General features: G+C 47.9%; 1 pseudogene; it reads left to right on the forward strand.

Annotated features, from left to right (window-relative positions):
• Positions 1-12,280, forward strand: part of LOC109901367 (protein broad-minded-like) — a 125,206-nt pseudogene extending 112,926 nt beyond the window's left edge.
• Positions 12,281-12,534: the final 254 nt, after the last annotated feature.

Here is a 12,534-nt window from a genome sequence, read left to right on the forward strand (position 1 = left end):
GACAACCCTGATGAGAAGCACCTGCTCACCAGATGCTCACCTGGGTTTCCCTATAAATGTTTCTGATTGTAACTCATACGCACTGAAGAAGCATGTTAAGCCGAAACTTCTGTGTATGCGATCCTGATGCAGTAAAAACAATAACAAGTTAAAAAAAGAAGATAAGTTTTATGCAACTCTATTTGATTGCAGACCCATCACACTTTTTAGTGTCTCCTATCTCTCGTTAACTCTTGCGACGAGTAATCCCGTATCCGGGATCGTAATTATAGCCTCAAGCTCATTACTATAACGCAACGTTAACTATTCATGAAAATCGCAAATGAAATGAAATAAATATATTGGCTCTCAAGCTTAGCCTTTTGTTAACAACACTGTCATCTCAGATTTTCAAAATATACTTTTCAACCATAGCTAAACAAGCATTTGTGTAAGAGTATTGATAGCTAGCATAGCATTAAGCCTAGCATTCAGCAGGCAACATTTTCACAAAAACAAGGAAAGCATTCAAATAAAATCATTTACCTTTGAAGAACTTCGGATGTTTTCAATGAGGAGACTCTCAGTTACATAGCAAATGTTCAGTTTTTCCCAAAAAGATTATTTGTGTAGGACAAATCGCTCCATTTTGTTCATCACGTTTGGCTAAGAAAAAAAACGGAAAATTCAGTCATTACAACGCCAAACGTTTTTCCAAATTAACTCCATAATATCGACAGAAACATGGCAAACGTTGTTTAGAATCAATCCTCAAGGTGTTTTTCACATATCTATTCGATGATATATCATTCGTGGAAGTTTGGTTTCTCCTCTGAAGCACATGGAAAAATGCATGCAACTGGAGATTACGCAATAATTTTGACGGGGGACACCAAGCGGACACCTGGTAAATGTAGTCTCTTATGGTCAATCTTCCAATGATATGCCTACAAATACGTCACAATGCTGCAGACACCTTGGGGAAACGACAGAAAGTGTAGGCTCATTCCTTGCGCATTCACAGCCATATAAGGAGACATTGGAACACAGCGCCTCCAAAATCTGGGGCATTTCCTGTTTGAAATTTCATCTTGGTTTCACCTGTAGCATCAGTGCTGTGGCACTCAGAGATAATATCTTTGCAGTTTTGGAAACGTCAGAGTGTTTTCTTTCCAAAGCTGTCAATTATATGCATAGTCGAGCATCTTTTCGTGACAAAATATCTTGTTTAAAATGGGAACGTTTTTCATCCAAAAATTTTAATAGCGCCCCCTAATGCATAAAAGTGACTGAAAATAACAGCTGAGAGAAGGCCAGTGCAGGCATACTGTAGACGGTCTTGTGTAACATTCACATGGAGAGATGAGGAGAGGAGAGGAGCCGTACTGCCCCTGGGATCCATGCAAACTAATTCATCTCTATGCAAGCTTGTCACCTTAGGCTACCCACTGCATGAAAGAAGACTGGAGAAAAGGTGCTACGCTCCAGAGGAAGAAATGCACTAATTATTGAGAATGCTGTTTTACCATGAACAATTTGTGGATTGCTCTCTGTGCATGATTTAATTCATGGCTGCGCCCACTGAGAATACCCATCTTGGGTAAATACAGGGACAGCATACATAATCAAGCTTGAGAGGCACTGTGAAAACTTTATCTTAAGAGTAATGCCATTCAGTAAACTGTGGCAGATGAGATTAGTGTCTTAAATAAGATTATTCCGTATTTTGACATTGATTTAAAGACGCTGTGATGATGTCTTGATGCCATTGGCAGGCTATGCACAATCCGTCAGTTTAGACTAATCACAGTCATTCATCAGGATTCATCATGCCAGGGCTTCAATCACAGTCCGTGATCATGGAGCGACGCAAAGGGATCAGTGTGATCTACACAACTTCAATCTAATTAGTGGTCTCATCCTTAGGGCTAGTCCTTCAGGATGCTGCTTTGAAGTTACCTTTCCACCCATAACCTGGGACCACTCAACTGGTTGAAATGGTTTTGGAGATTGGTATGCGATTCATGAGAAAGGTGCAAGAGTGCATTGTCGGAGTGCTGAAGTCACTGAACAGGCTCTCCCTCTCAGCTTCCTCTCTCATTGTAGGAGAGATTCAACCTCAGTGGTACAAGAGCTGTCCATGTGCTAAGGATGAAAGCATTCTGGACAGGCCCGAATCATATATAATGTCAAGTTCTTTGGTGAGTCAATCACAATGTTTTGGAGTTCATTACTTCATGTAGAGATCTGAGATGCTCTTTTCTGTGTTCTCTGGTTCACTTGAAAGCCATATCCTAATTGGAGATGTTTGCCTTGATGTCAAATGCAATTTCCCGTGCATTTCCGTGCATTTCCCGTGCATTTCCCCTGTCCTCCCAAATGTCTGTTCATTAGCATGTAGAGCACAGACACTCCCATATTATACTGTGTCGAGTGAGAGAGGGGGTCATGTGATATGTTTAGGAGTGATGGAGCAACATAAACCATCTTCTTTAAACCCCTGACTTTGAGGAAGCCTATATTTGAAAGCATGCAGGACATCACAAAGTCGCAACACACTCACTCAGGTCCCTGACAGTCTCCTGAGACGACTTCTGTATTCTAATCTTCCTTCCATCCCATTTATAGGGGGAACATTTTTTGAGAACGGGGCCAGGCTGTCTGCGTTACTGGCCCTGCCTGTATGCAACGCAGGCTGTTTCTATATCAGCTCACATGGAGAGAGAAGCCAGCTGTCAGACAGACCAAGAAGGAGATCAACTGTTCATGCTAAGTTGCTCAGCTCCTGTGCGAGGAGTTTGCAAATGGAGAAAATAATGAATTCCATTAGAATTTTGTAAATGGCTTTTCAACAGCAGAGTGTGTTCGTTGATGCAGATTCTCAGCTTTTAATTAAAGTCTGCGATTATGTTGTGGAAACGTGCAAAAGTTGAAACATTTAGACCCTATTTGGTATAAATAATGGTTTTAATGGAACTGGGGTTGCTCTAGGATAGAGTCATGAGCTCTGATTAAATTCGGTCACACTTAGCTGACTCCACCAGAGAACCCCTTTAAAAGAGAACCAGGCATTTCAATGAAGATGCTTTACATGCTCCAAATTGGCCCCAAGGCTCACTCTGCCCCTTCTCTCACATACAATTATGATGGACACTTTTAGGGGATAAACAAAAGGATGTTTTCAGGTCTATGCGAGGTTACAGGACAAAGCAGGGGACATATTGTAGTGAGGTGCGTACTGGCGGCAGAGAAGTCAGGCGCGGGAGAACGAAAACGGATTTACAACGGTGTCGTTTAATATCCAGACACCACCGTCAACAGAACAATACAATAAATGGGTCAAACAAAACCCGGTAAATACCAGCATACCGTGCATGAGCACTACGAGAAACAATTACAGACAAGGACATGGGGGGGAACAAAGGGACAAATACACAACATGTAATTGATGGAATTGGAACCAGGTGTGATGGAAGACAAGACAAAACCAATGGAAAATGAAAAGTGGATCAGCGATGGCTAGAAGGTCGGTGACTTCGACCGCCGAACGCCGCCCGAACAAGGAGAGGGACATATGGTAATCGGGTAGAAGCTGTAATCTATAACAAACCTCGTTCACTCTCCTCAGGACTTTAAATGGCCCCCCAAACCGCAGACCCATCTTCCGGCAGGGCAGGCGGAAGGGCAGGTTTCGGGTCGAGAGCCAGACCTGGTCCCCCGGTGCGAACCCCGGGGCCTCACTGCGGTGGTGATCTGCGTTCTCCTTTTGGCGCGTCACGGCCTGCTGAAGGTGAACATGGACAGCTTCCCATGTCTCCTCCGCGCGCCTGAACCAGTCGTCTACCGCAGGAACCTCAGTCTGACTCTGATGCCAAGGCGCCAGAACCGGCTGGTACCCCAGTACGCACTGGAGGGTAGAGAGTTTAGTGGAGGAGTGGCGAAGCGAGCTCTGTGCCATCTCGGCCCAGGGCACGAACGCCGCCCACTCCCCCAGCCGGTCCTGGCAATAGGACCGCAGAAACCTGCCCACATCCTGGTTCACTCTCTACACCTGCCCATTACTCTCGGGGTGATCAGGCATTGTATCCTCAGGAACTCCGTAGTGCCGGAAGACGTGTGTAAACAAGGCCTCCGCAGTTTGTAGGGCCGTAGGGAGACCGGGCAAAGAGGAGACGACAGGACTTAGAGAAATGATCCACAACGACCAGGATCGTGGTGTTACCCTGTGAGAGTGGAAGATCAGTCAGAAAATCCACCACTGTGGAATAGGTAAGGGGTGTAGCTTACCTCTGGGCAGGTGCCTAGGAGCCTTACACTGGGCACACACCGAGCAAGAGGAAGCATAAACCCTCACGTCCTTAGCCAAGTTGGACACAAGTACCTCCCCCTCAAACAGCGCTCTGTCCAACCGATCCCAGGATGACCAGAGGAGGGTGACGTGTGGGCCTAATAGATCAACCGGTCACGAACAGCAGACGGGACGTACAGACGCCCAGCGGGACACTGGACGGGAGCGGACTCTGCACATAACGCCTGCTCAATGTCCGTGTCCAGCTCCCACACTACCGGCGCCAAAAGGCAGGAGGCGGGGAGTATGGGAGTGGGATCCATGGACCTCTCCTCTGTGTCATACAGCCGGGACAATGCATCCGCCTTCACGTTCTGGGAGCCTGGTCTGTAGGAAAGGGTAAACACAAAACGGGTGAATAACATGACCCACCTTGCCAGGCGAGGGTTCAGTCTCCTCGCTGCCCGGATATACTCCAGATTGCGGTGGTCAGTCCAGATGAGAAAAGGGTGTCTAGCCCCCTCAAGCCAATGTCTCCATGCCTTCAAGGCCTTGATGACAGCCAACAGCTCCCGGTCCCCCACATCATAGATTTGCTCCGCTGGGCTGAGCTTCTTCGAGAAGAAGGCACAGGGGCGGAGCTTCGGAGGTGTACCCGAGCGCTGAGAGAGCACAGCTCCTATCCCAGCCTCAGACACGTCCACGTGACAAAGAGGGATCCGGATGGGCCAGCACGGGAGCCGAGGTAAACAGAGACCTCAGGTGACTAAAAGCCCTGTCCGCCTCAGCTGACCACTGCAAAAGTACTGGACCCCCCTTCAGCAGTGAGGAAATGGGAGCTGCTACCTGACCAAAACACTGGATAAACCTCCGGTAGTAGTTGGCAAACCCTAAGAACCGCTGCACCTCCTTTACCGTGGTGGGAATCGGCCAATTACGCACGGCTGAAATGCGGTCACGCACCTGGTTGTAAGAGCTTCTAAGATCTAGTTTGGTGAAGAAGCGCACCCCGTGCATTGACTCAATCGCTGTGGCTATGAGCGGTAGCGGGTAACTATACCTCACAGTGATCTGATTCAGACCCCGATAGTCAATACACGGGCGCAGACCTCCCTCCTTCTTCACAAAAAATAAACTCAAGGAGGCGGGTGAAGTGGAGGACCGAATGCACCCCTGACGCAGGGATTCTGAGACATACGTTTCCATAGTCTACGTCTCCGCCTGTGACAGGGGATACACGTGACTCCTGGGAAGTGCAGCGTCTACCAGGAGATTCATCGCACAATCGCCCCGTTGATGGGGTGGTAATTGCGTCACCTTCTTTTTGGAGAAGGCGAGAGCCAAATCGGCATATTCAGCGGGAATGCGCACGGTGGAGACCTGTTCTGGACTCTCCACCGTAGTAGCACCAACGTAAACCCCTAAACACCTACCTCGGCACTCTCGCAACCACCGTGTGAGAGCCCTCTGTTGCCAAGAAACAGTGGGGTTATGACAAGCTAACCAGGGAAGGCCCAGCACCACGGGAAACGCAGGAGAGTCAATAAGGAAGAGACTAAGTCTCCCCCTGGGTCACCATACCAAAAGGAGTGGTGACCTCCCTAATCAACCCTGACCCTAATGGTTGACTATCTAAGGCGTGAAAGGGGAAGGGCACAGCCGAAGGAACAATGGGGATCCCTAAACTATGGGCTAACGCTCTATCAATAAAATTCCCAGCCGCGCCTGAATCGACGCACCTGAATGCTGGGAATGCGGGGAAAACTCAGGGAAAGTGACAGACACAAACATATGTGCAACAGAGGGCTCTGGGTGAGAATGGTGCCGGCTCACCTGGGGTTACACCACAGTGCCCTGCCTGTTGCCTCGATCCCGAGAGGAACCAACCCGGCACTGACCGGCAGTGTGACCTCTGCGGCCACATATGGTGCACGAGTCACAACGGTCACAACTTGCAGGCTTGTTTTCGAGTTGCTGTGCGTTTTGTTGCTAACCTGTTTTGCTACCTGACAACTTTACGGTTTTCACTTTTTAATTACCGTTCATATATTTATTTATTTTTTCCTCAACTTTTTCACTCCGGACGCTTTATCTGGACACGATTCGTCAGGACCTCCAACAGCCGAAGCTAAGTAGTAACATTAACATGATGACTTCTAATTGCAGCCGCTGTACTCGGCTTACGGCGAGGATAGCTGTGCTGCAAGCCCAGCTTCAGACGCAATCGTTAGGCAAGGGTAATTTCAGTGTAGGAAAGGATGAAATAGCGTCTGTGGCACCAGTAAGTACAGATAGTAGTGTAAATCCCCTGGCACAGTCCCCGCAGCCGGACAACTTTCTCACGGTTTCTGGAAGGAAATGCTGTAGGAACGCTCAACCGGTGTCGCTCATTCAGCCGACAGAAACTTTCAACCGGTTTTCCCCATTAAGCAGCGGGTCGGAGTCAGAGGCCGATTCTTCTCTGGTCTCTACTCCTCCCGTTACGGGGTCTGAGACGCCGAAGCTTCCCACCATTAGCTCTGACAAATTGAAAACTCTAGTCATTGGCGACTCCATTACCCGCAGTATTAGACTTAAAGCGAATCATCCAGCGATCATACACTGTTTACCCGGGGGCAGGGCTACCGACGTTAAGGCTAATCTGAAGATGGTGCTGGCTAAAGCTAAAACTGGCGAGTGTAGAGAGTATAGAGATATTGTTATCCACGTCGGCACCAACGATGTTAGGATGAAACAGTCAGAAATCACTAAGCGCAACATAGCTTCTGCGTGCATATCAGCTAGAAAGATGTGTCGGCATCGAGTAATTGTCTCTGGCCCCCTCCCAGTTAGGGGGAGTGATGAGCTCTACAGCAGAGTCTCACAACTCAATCGCTGGTTGAAAACTGTTTTCTGCCCCTCCCAAAAGTTAGAATTTGTAGATAATTGGCCCTCTTTCTGGGACTCACCCACAAACAGGACCAAGCCTGACCTGCTGAGGAGTGACGGACTCCATCCTAGCTGGAGGGGTGCTCTCATCTTATCTACCAACATAGACAGGGCTCTAACTCCTCTAGCTCCACAATGAAATAGGGTGCAGGCCAGGCAGCAGGCTGTTAGCCAGCCTGCCAGCATAGTGGAGTCTGCCATTAGCACAGTCAGTGTAGTCAGCTCAGCTATCACCATTGAGACCGTGTCTGTGCCTCGACCTAGGTTGGGCAAAACTAAACATGGCGGTGTTCGCCTTAGCAATCTCACTAGGATAAAGACCACCTCCATTCCTGTCATTACTGAAAGAGATCATGATACCTCACATCTCAAAATAGGGCTACTTAATGTTAGATCCCTTACTTCAAAGGCAATTATAGTCAATGAACTAATCACTGATCATAATCTTGATGTGATTGGCCTGACTGAAACATGGCTTAAGCCTGATGAATTTACTGTTTTAAATGAGGCCTCACCTCCTGGCTACACTAGTGACCATATCCCCCGTGCATCCCGCAAAGGCGGAGGTGTTGCTAACATTTACGATAGCAAATTTCAATTTACAAAAAAAAAAATGACATTTTCGTCTTTTGAGCTTCTAGTCATGAAATCTATGCAGCCTACTCAATCACTTTTTATAGCTACTGTTTACAGGCCTCCTGGGCCATATACAGCGTTTCTCACTGAGTTCCCTGAATTCCTATCGGACCTTGTAGTCATAGCAGATAATATTCTAATCTTTGGTGACTTTAATATTCACATGGAAAAGTCCACAGACCCACTCCAAAAGGCTTTCAGAGCCATCATCGACTCAGTGGGTTTTGTCCAACATGTCTCTGGACCCACTCACTGTCACAGTCATACGCTGGACCTAGTTTTGTCCCATGGAATAAATGTGGTGGATCTTAATGTTTTTCCTCATAATCCTGGACTATCGGACCACCATTTTATTACGTTTGCAATTGCAACAAATAATCTGCTTAGACCCCAACCAAGGAACATCAAAAGTCGTGCTATAAATTCACAGACAACACAAAGATTCCTTGATGCCCTTCCAGACTCCCTCTGCCTACCCAAGGACGCCAGAGGACAAAAATCAGTTAACCACCTAACTGAGGATCTCAATCTAACCTTGCGCAATACCCTAGATGCAGTTGCACCCCTAAAAACAAAAAAAATGTCTCATAAGAAACTAGCTCCCTGGTACACAGAAAATACCCGAGCTCTGAAGCAAGCTTCCAGAAAATTGGAACGGAAATGGCGCCACACCAAACTGGAAGTCTTCCGACTAGCTTGGAAGGACGGTACCGTGCAGTACCGTAGAGCCCTTACTGCTGCTCGATCATCCTATTTTTCTAACTTAATTGAGGAAAATAAGAACAATCCGAAATTCCTTTTTAATACTGTCGCAAAGCTAACTAAAAAGCAGCATTCCCCAAGAGAGGATGACTTTCACTTTAGCAGTGATAAATTCATGAACTTCTTTGAGGAAAAGATTATGATTATTAGAAAGCAAATTACGGACTCCTCTTTAAACCTGCGTATTCCTCCAAACCTCAGTTGTCCTGAGTCTGCACAACTCTGCCAGGACCTAGGATCAAGAGAGACGCTCAAGTGTTTTAGTACTATATCTCTTGACACAATGATGAAAATAATCATGGCCTCTAAACCTTCAAGCTGCATACTGGACCCTATTCCAACTAAACTACTGAAAGAGCTGCTTCCTGTGCTTGGCCCTCCTATGTTGAACATAATAAACGGCTCTCTATCCACTGGATGTGTACCAAACTCACTAAAAGTGGCAGTAATAAAGCCTCTCTTGAAAAAGCCAAACCTTGATCCAGAAAATATAAAAAACTATCGGCCTATATCGAATCTTCCATTCCTCTCAAAAATTTTAGAGAAGGCTGTTGCGCAGCAACTCACTGCCTTCCTGAAGACAAACAATGTATACGAAATGCTTCAGTTTGGTTTTAGACCCCATCATAGCACTGAGACGGCACTTGTGAAGGTGGTAAATGACATTTTAATGGCATCGGACCGAGGCTCTGCATCTGTCCTCGTGCTCCTAGACCTTAGTGCTGCTTTTGATACCATCGATCACCACATTCTTTTGGAGAGATTGGAAACCCAAATTGGTCTACACGGACATGTTCTGGCCTGGTTTAGATCTTATCTGTCGGAAAGATATCAGTTTGTCTCTGTGAATGGTTTGTCCTCTGACAAATCAACTGTAAATTTCGGTGTTCCTCAAGGTTCCGTTTTAGGACCACTATTGTTTTCACTATATATTTTACCTCTTGGGGATGTTATTCGAAAACATAATGTAAACTTTCACTGCTATGCGGATGACACACAGCTGTACATTTCAATGAAACATGGTGAAGCCCCAAAATTGCCCTCGCTAGAAGCATGTGTTTCAGACATAAGGAAGTGGATGGCTGCAAACTTTCTACTATTAAACTCGGACAAAACAGAGATGCTTGTTCTAGGTCCCAAGAAACAAAGAGATCTTCTGTTGAATCTGACAATTAATCTTAATGGTTGTACAGTCGTCTCAAATAAAACTGTGAAGGACCTCGGCGTTACTCTGGACCCTGATCTCTCTTTTGAAGAACATATCAAGACCATTTCGAGGACAGCTTTTTTCCATCTACGTAACATTGCAAAAATCAGAAACTTTCTGTCCAAAAATGATGCAGAAAAATTAATCCATGCTTTTGTCACTTCTAGGTTAGACTACTGCAATGCTCTATTTTCCGGCTACCCGGATAAAGCACTAAATAAACTTCAGTTAGTGCTAAATACGGCTGCTAGAATCCTGACTAGAACCAAAAAATTTGATCATATTACTCCAGTGCTAGCCTCTCTACACTGGCTTCCTGTCAAAGCAAGGGCTGATTTCAAGGTTTTACTGCTAACCTACAAAGCATTACATGGGCTTGCTCCTACCTATCTCTCTGATTTGGTCCTGCCGTACATACCTATACGTACGCTACGGTCACAAGACGCAGGCCTCCTAATTGTCCCTAGAATTTCTAAGCAAACAGCTGGAGGCAGGGCTTTCTCCTATAGAGCTCCATTTTTATGGAACGGTCTGCCTACCCATATCAGAGACGCAAACTCGGTCTCAACCTTTAAGTCTTTACTGAAGACTCATCTCTTCAGTGGGTCATATGATTGAGTGTAGTCTGGCCCAGGAGTGGGAAGGTGAACGGAAAGGCTCTGGAGCAACGAACCGCCCTTGCTGTCTCTGCCTGGCCGGTTCCCCTCTTTCCACTGGGATTCTCTGCCTCTAACCCTATTACAGGGGCTGAGTCACTGGCTTGCTGGGGCTCTCTCATGCCGTCCCTGGAGGGGGTGCGTCACCTGAGTGGGTTGATTCACTGTTGTGGTCATCCTGTCTGGGTTGGCGCCCCCCCCCCCCCCTTGGGTTGTGCCGTGGCGGAGATCTTTGTGGGCTATACTCAGCCTTGTCTCAGGATGGTAGGTTGGTGGTTGAAGATATCCCTCTAGTGGTGTGGGGGCTGTGCTTTGGCAAAGTGGGTGGGGTTATATCCTTCCTGTTTGGCCCTGTCCGGGGGTGTCCTCGGATGGGGCCACAGTGTCTCCTGACCCCTCCTGTCTCAGCCTCCAGTATTTATGCTGCAGTAGTTTATGTGTCGGGGGGCTGGGGTCAGTTTGTTATATCTGGAGTACTTCTCCTGTCCTATTCGGTGTCCTGTGTGAATCTAAGTGTGCGTTCTCTAATTCTCTCCTTCTCTCTTTCTTTCTCTCTCTCGGAGGACCTGAGCCCTAGGACCATGCCCCAGGACTACCTGACATGATGACTCCTTGCTGTCCCCAGTCCACCTGGCCATGCTGCTGTTCCAGTTTCAACTGACCTGAGCCCTAGGACCATGCCCCAGGACTACCTGACATGATGACTCCTTGCTGTCCCCAGTCTACCTGGCCATGCTGCTGCTCCAGTTTCAACTTCCACCTGACTGTGCTGCTGCTCTAGTTTCAACTGTTCTGCCTTATTATTATTCGACCATGCTGGTCATTTATGAACATTGAACATCTTGACCATGTTCTGTTATAATCTCCACCCGGCACAGCCAGAAGAGGACTGGCCACCCCACATAGCCTGGTTCCTCTCTAGGTTTCTTCCTAGGTATTGGCCTTTCTAGGGAGTTTTTCCTAGCCACCGTGCTTCTCCACCTGCATTGCTTGCTGTTTGGGGTTTTAGGCTGGGTTTCTGTACAGCACTTTGAGATATCAGCTGATGTACGAAGGGCTATATAAATAAATTTGATTTGATTTGGAACCCCCTCCGGTCTCCCTGCGCACCGCCCCTCCCAGCTCCATGGGGAGAGAGGGTTCGGGAGGATGGAACCACCAGACCCCGATCTGAACATCCGCGGGTAGCCAGCAGGTTGTCCAGCCGGATGGACAGGTTCACCAGCTGGTCGAAAGTGAGGGTGGTGTCTCTGCAGGCCTTCTCCCGACGGACGTCCTCGCACAGACTGAAGCGGTAGTGGTCGATCAGGGCCCTGTTGTTCCATCCCACGCCGGCAGCCAGGGTCCTAAACTCCAGGGCGAACTCCTGGGCGCTCCTCGTCTCCTGCCTCAGATGGTAGAGGCGTTCACCCGCCGCTCTAACCTCGGGCTGGTGGTCGAACACTGCCCAGAAACGGCAGGTGAACTCCTCAAACTGGTCCAATGCCGCATCTCCCTCTCTCCACACGGCGTTGGCACACTCAAGAGCTTTCCCAGTGAGGCACGAGACCAGGGCGGACACCCTCTCGTGGCCCGATGGAGCCGGGTGGACGGTGTCCAGGTATAGGTCCAGTTGTAAAAGGAACCTCTGGCAGTTCGCAGCCTTTCCGTCGTATTCCTGGGGCAGGGAGAGACGAATCCCACTGGGACCAGGAGGAAGAGGGGCGCTCAGAGGAGACCCCGGTTGTGCTGGTGGAGGCACTGGAAGAACTCAGTCTCTCCCAGCGGTCCATTGTCTGGTGCCAAGACGCCCTCTTCCACCCCTATACCCGGGGTACCTGCTGACTGCATAGATGGGTCAGTAATTCTGTAGTGAGGTGCGTACTGGCGGCAGAGAAGTCAGGCGCAGGAGAACGAAAACGGATTTACAACGGTGTCGTTTAATATCCATAAACCACCGTCAACAGAACAATACAATAAATGGGTCAAACAAAACCCCGTAATTACCAGCATACGGTGCATGAACACTACAAGAAACAATTACTGACAAGGACATGGGGGGGAACAGAGGGTTAAGTACACAACATGTAATTGATGGA

This window comes from Oncorhynchus kisutch, linkage group LG12 (genome assembly GCF_002021735.2).
Source record: "Oncorhynchus kisutch isolate 150728-3 linkage group LG12, Okis_V2, whole genome shotgun sequence".
Lineage (NCBI taxonomy): Eukaryota > Metazoa > Chordata > Actinopteri > Salmoniformes > Salmonidae > Oncorhynchus > Oncorhynchus kisutch.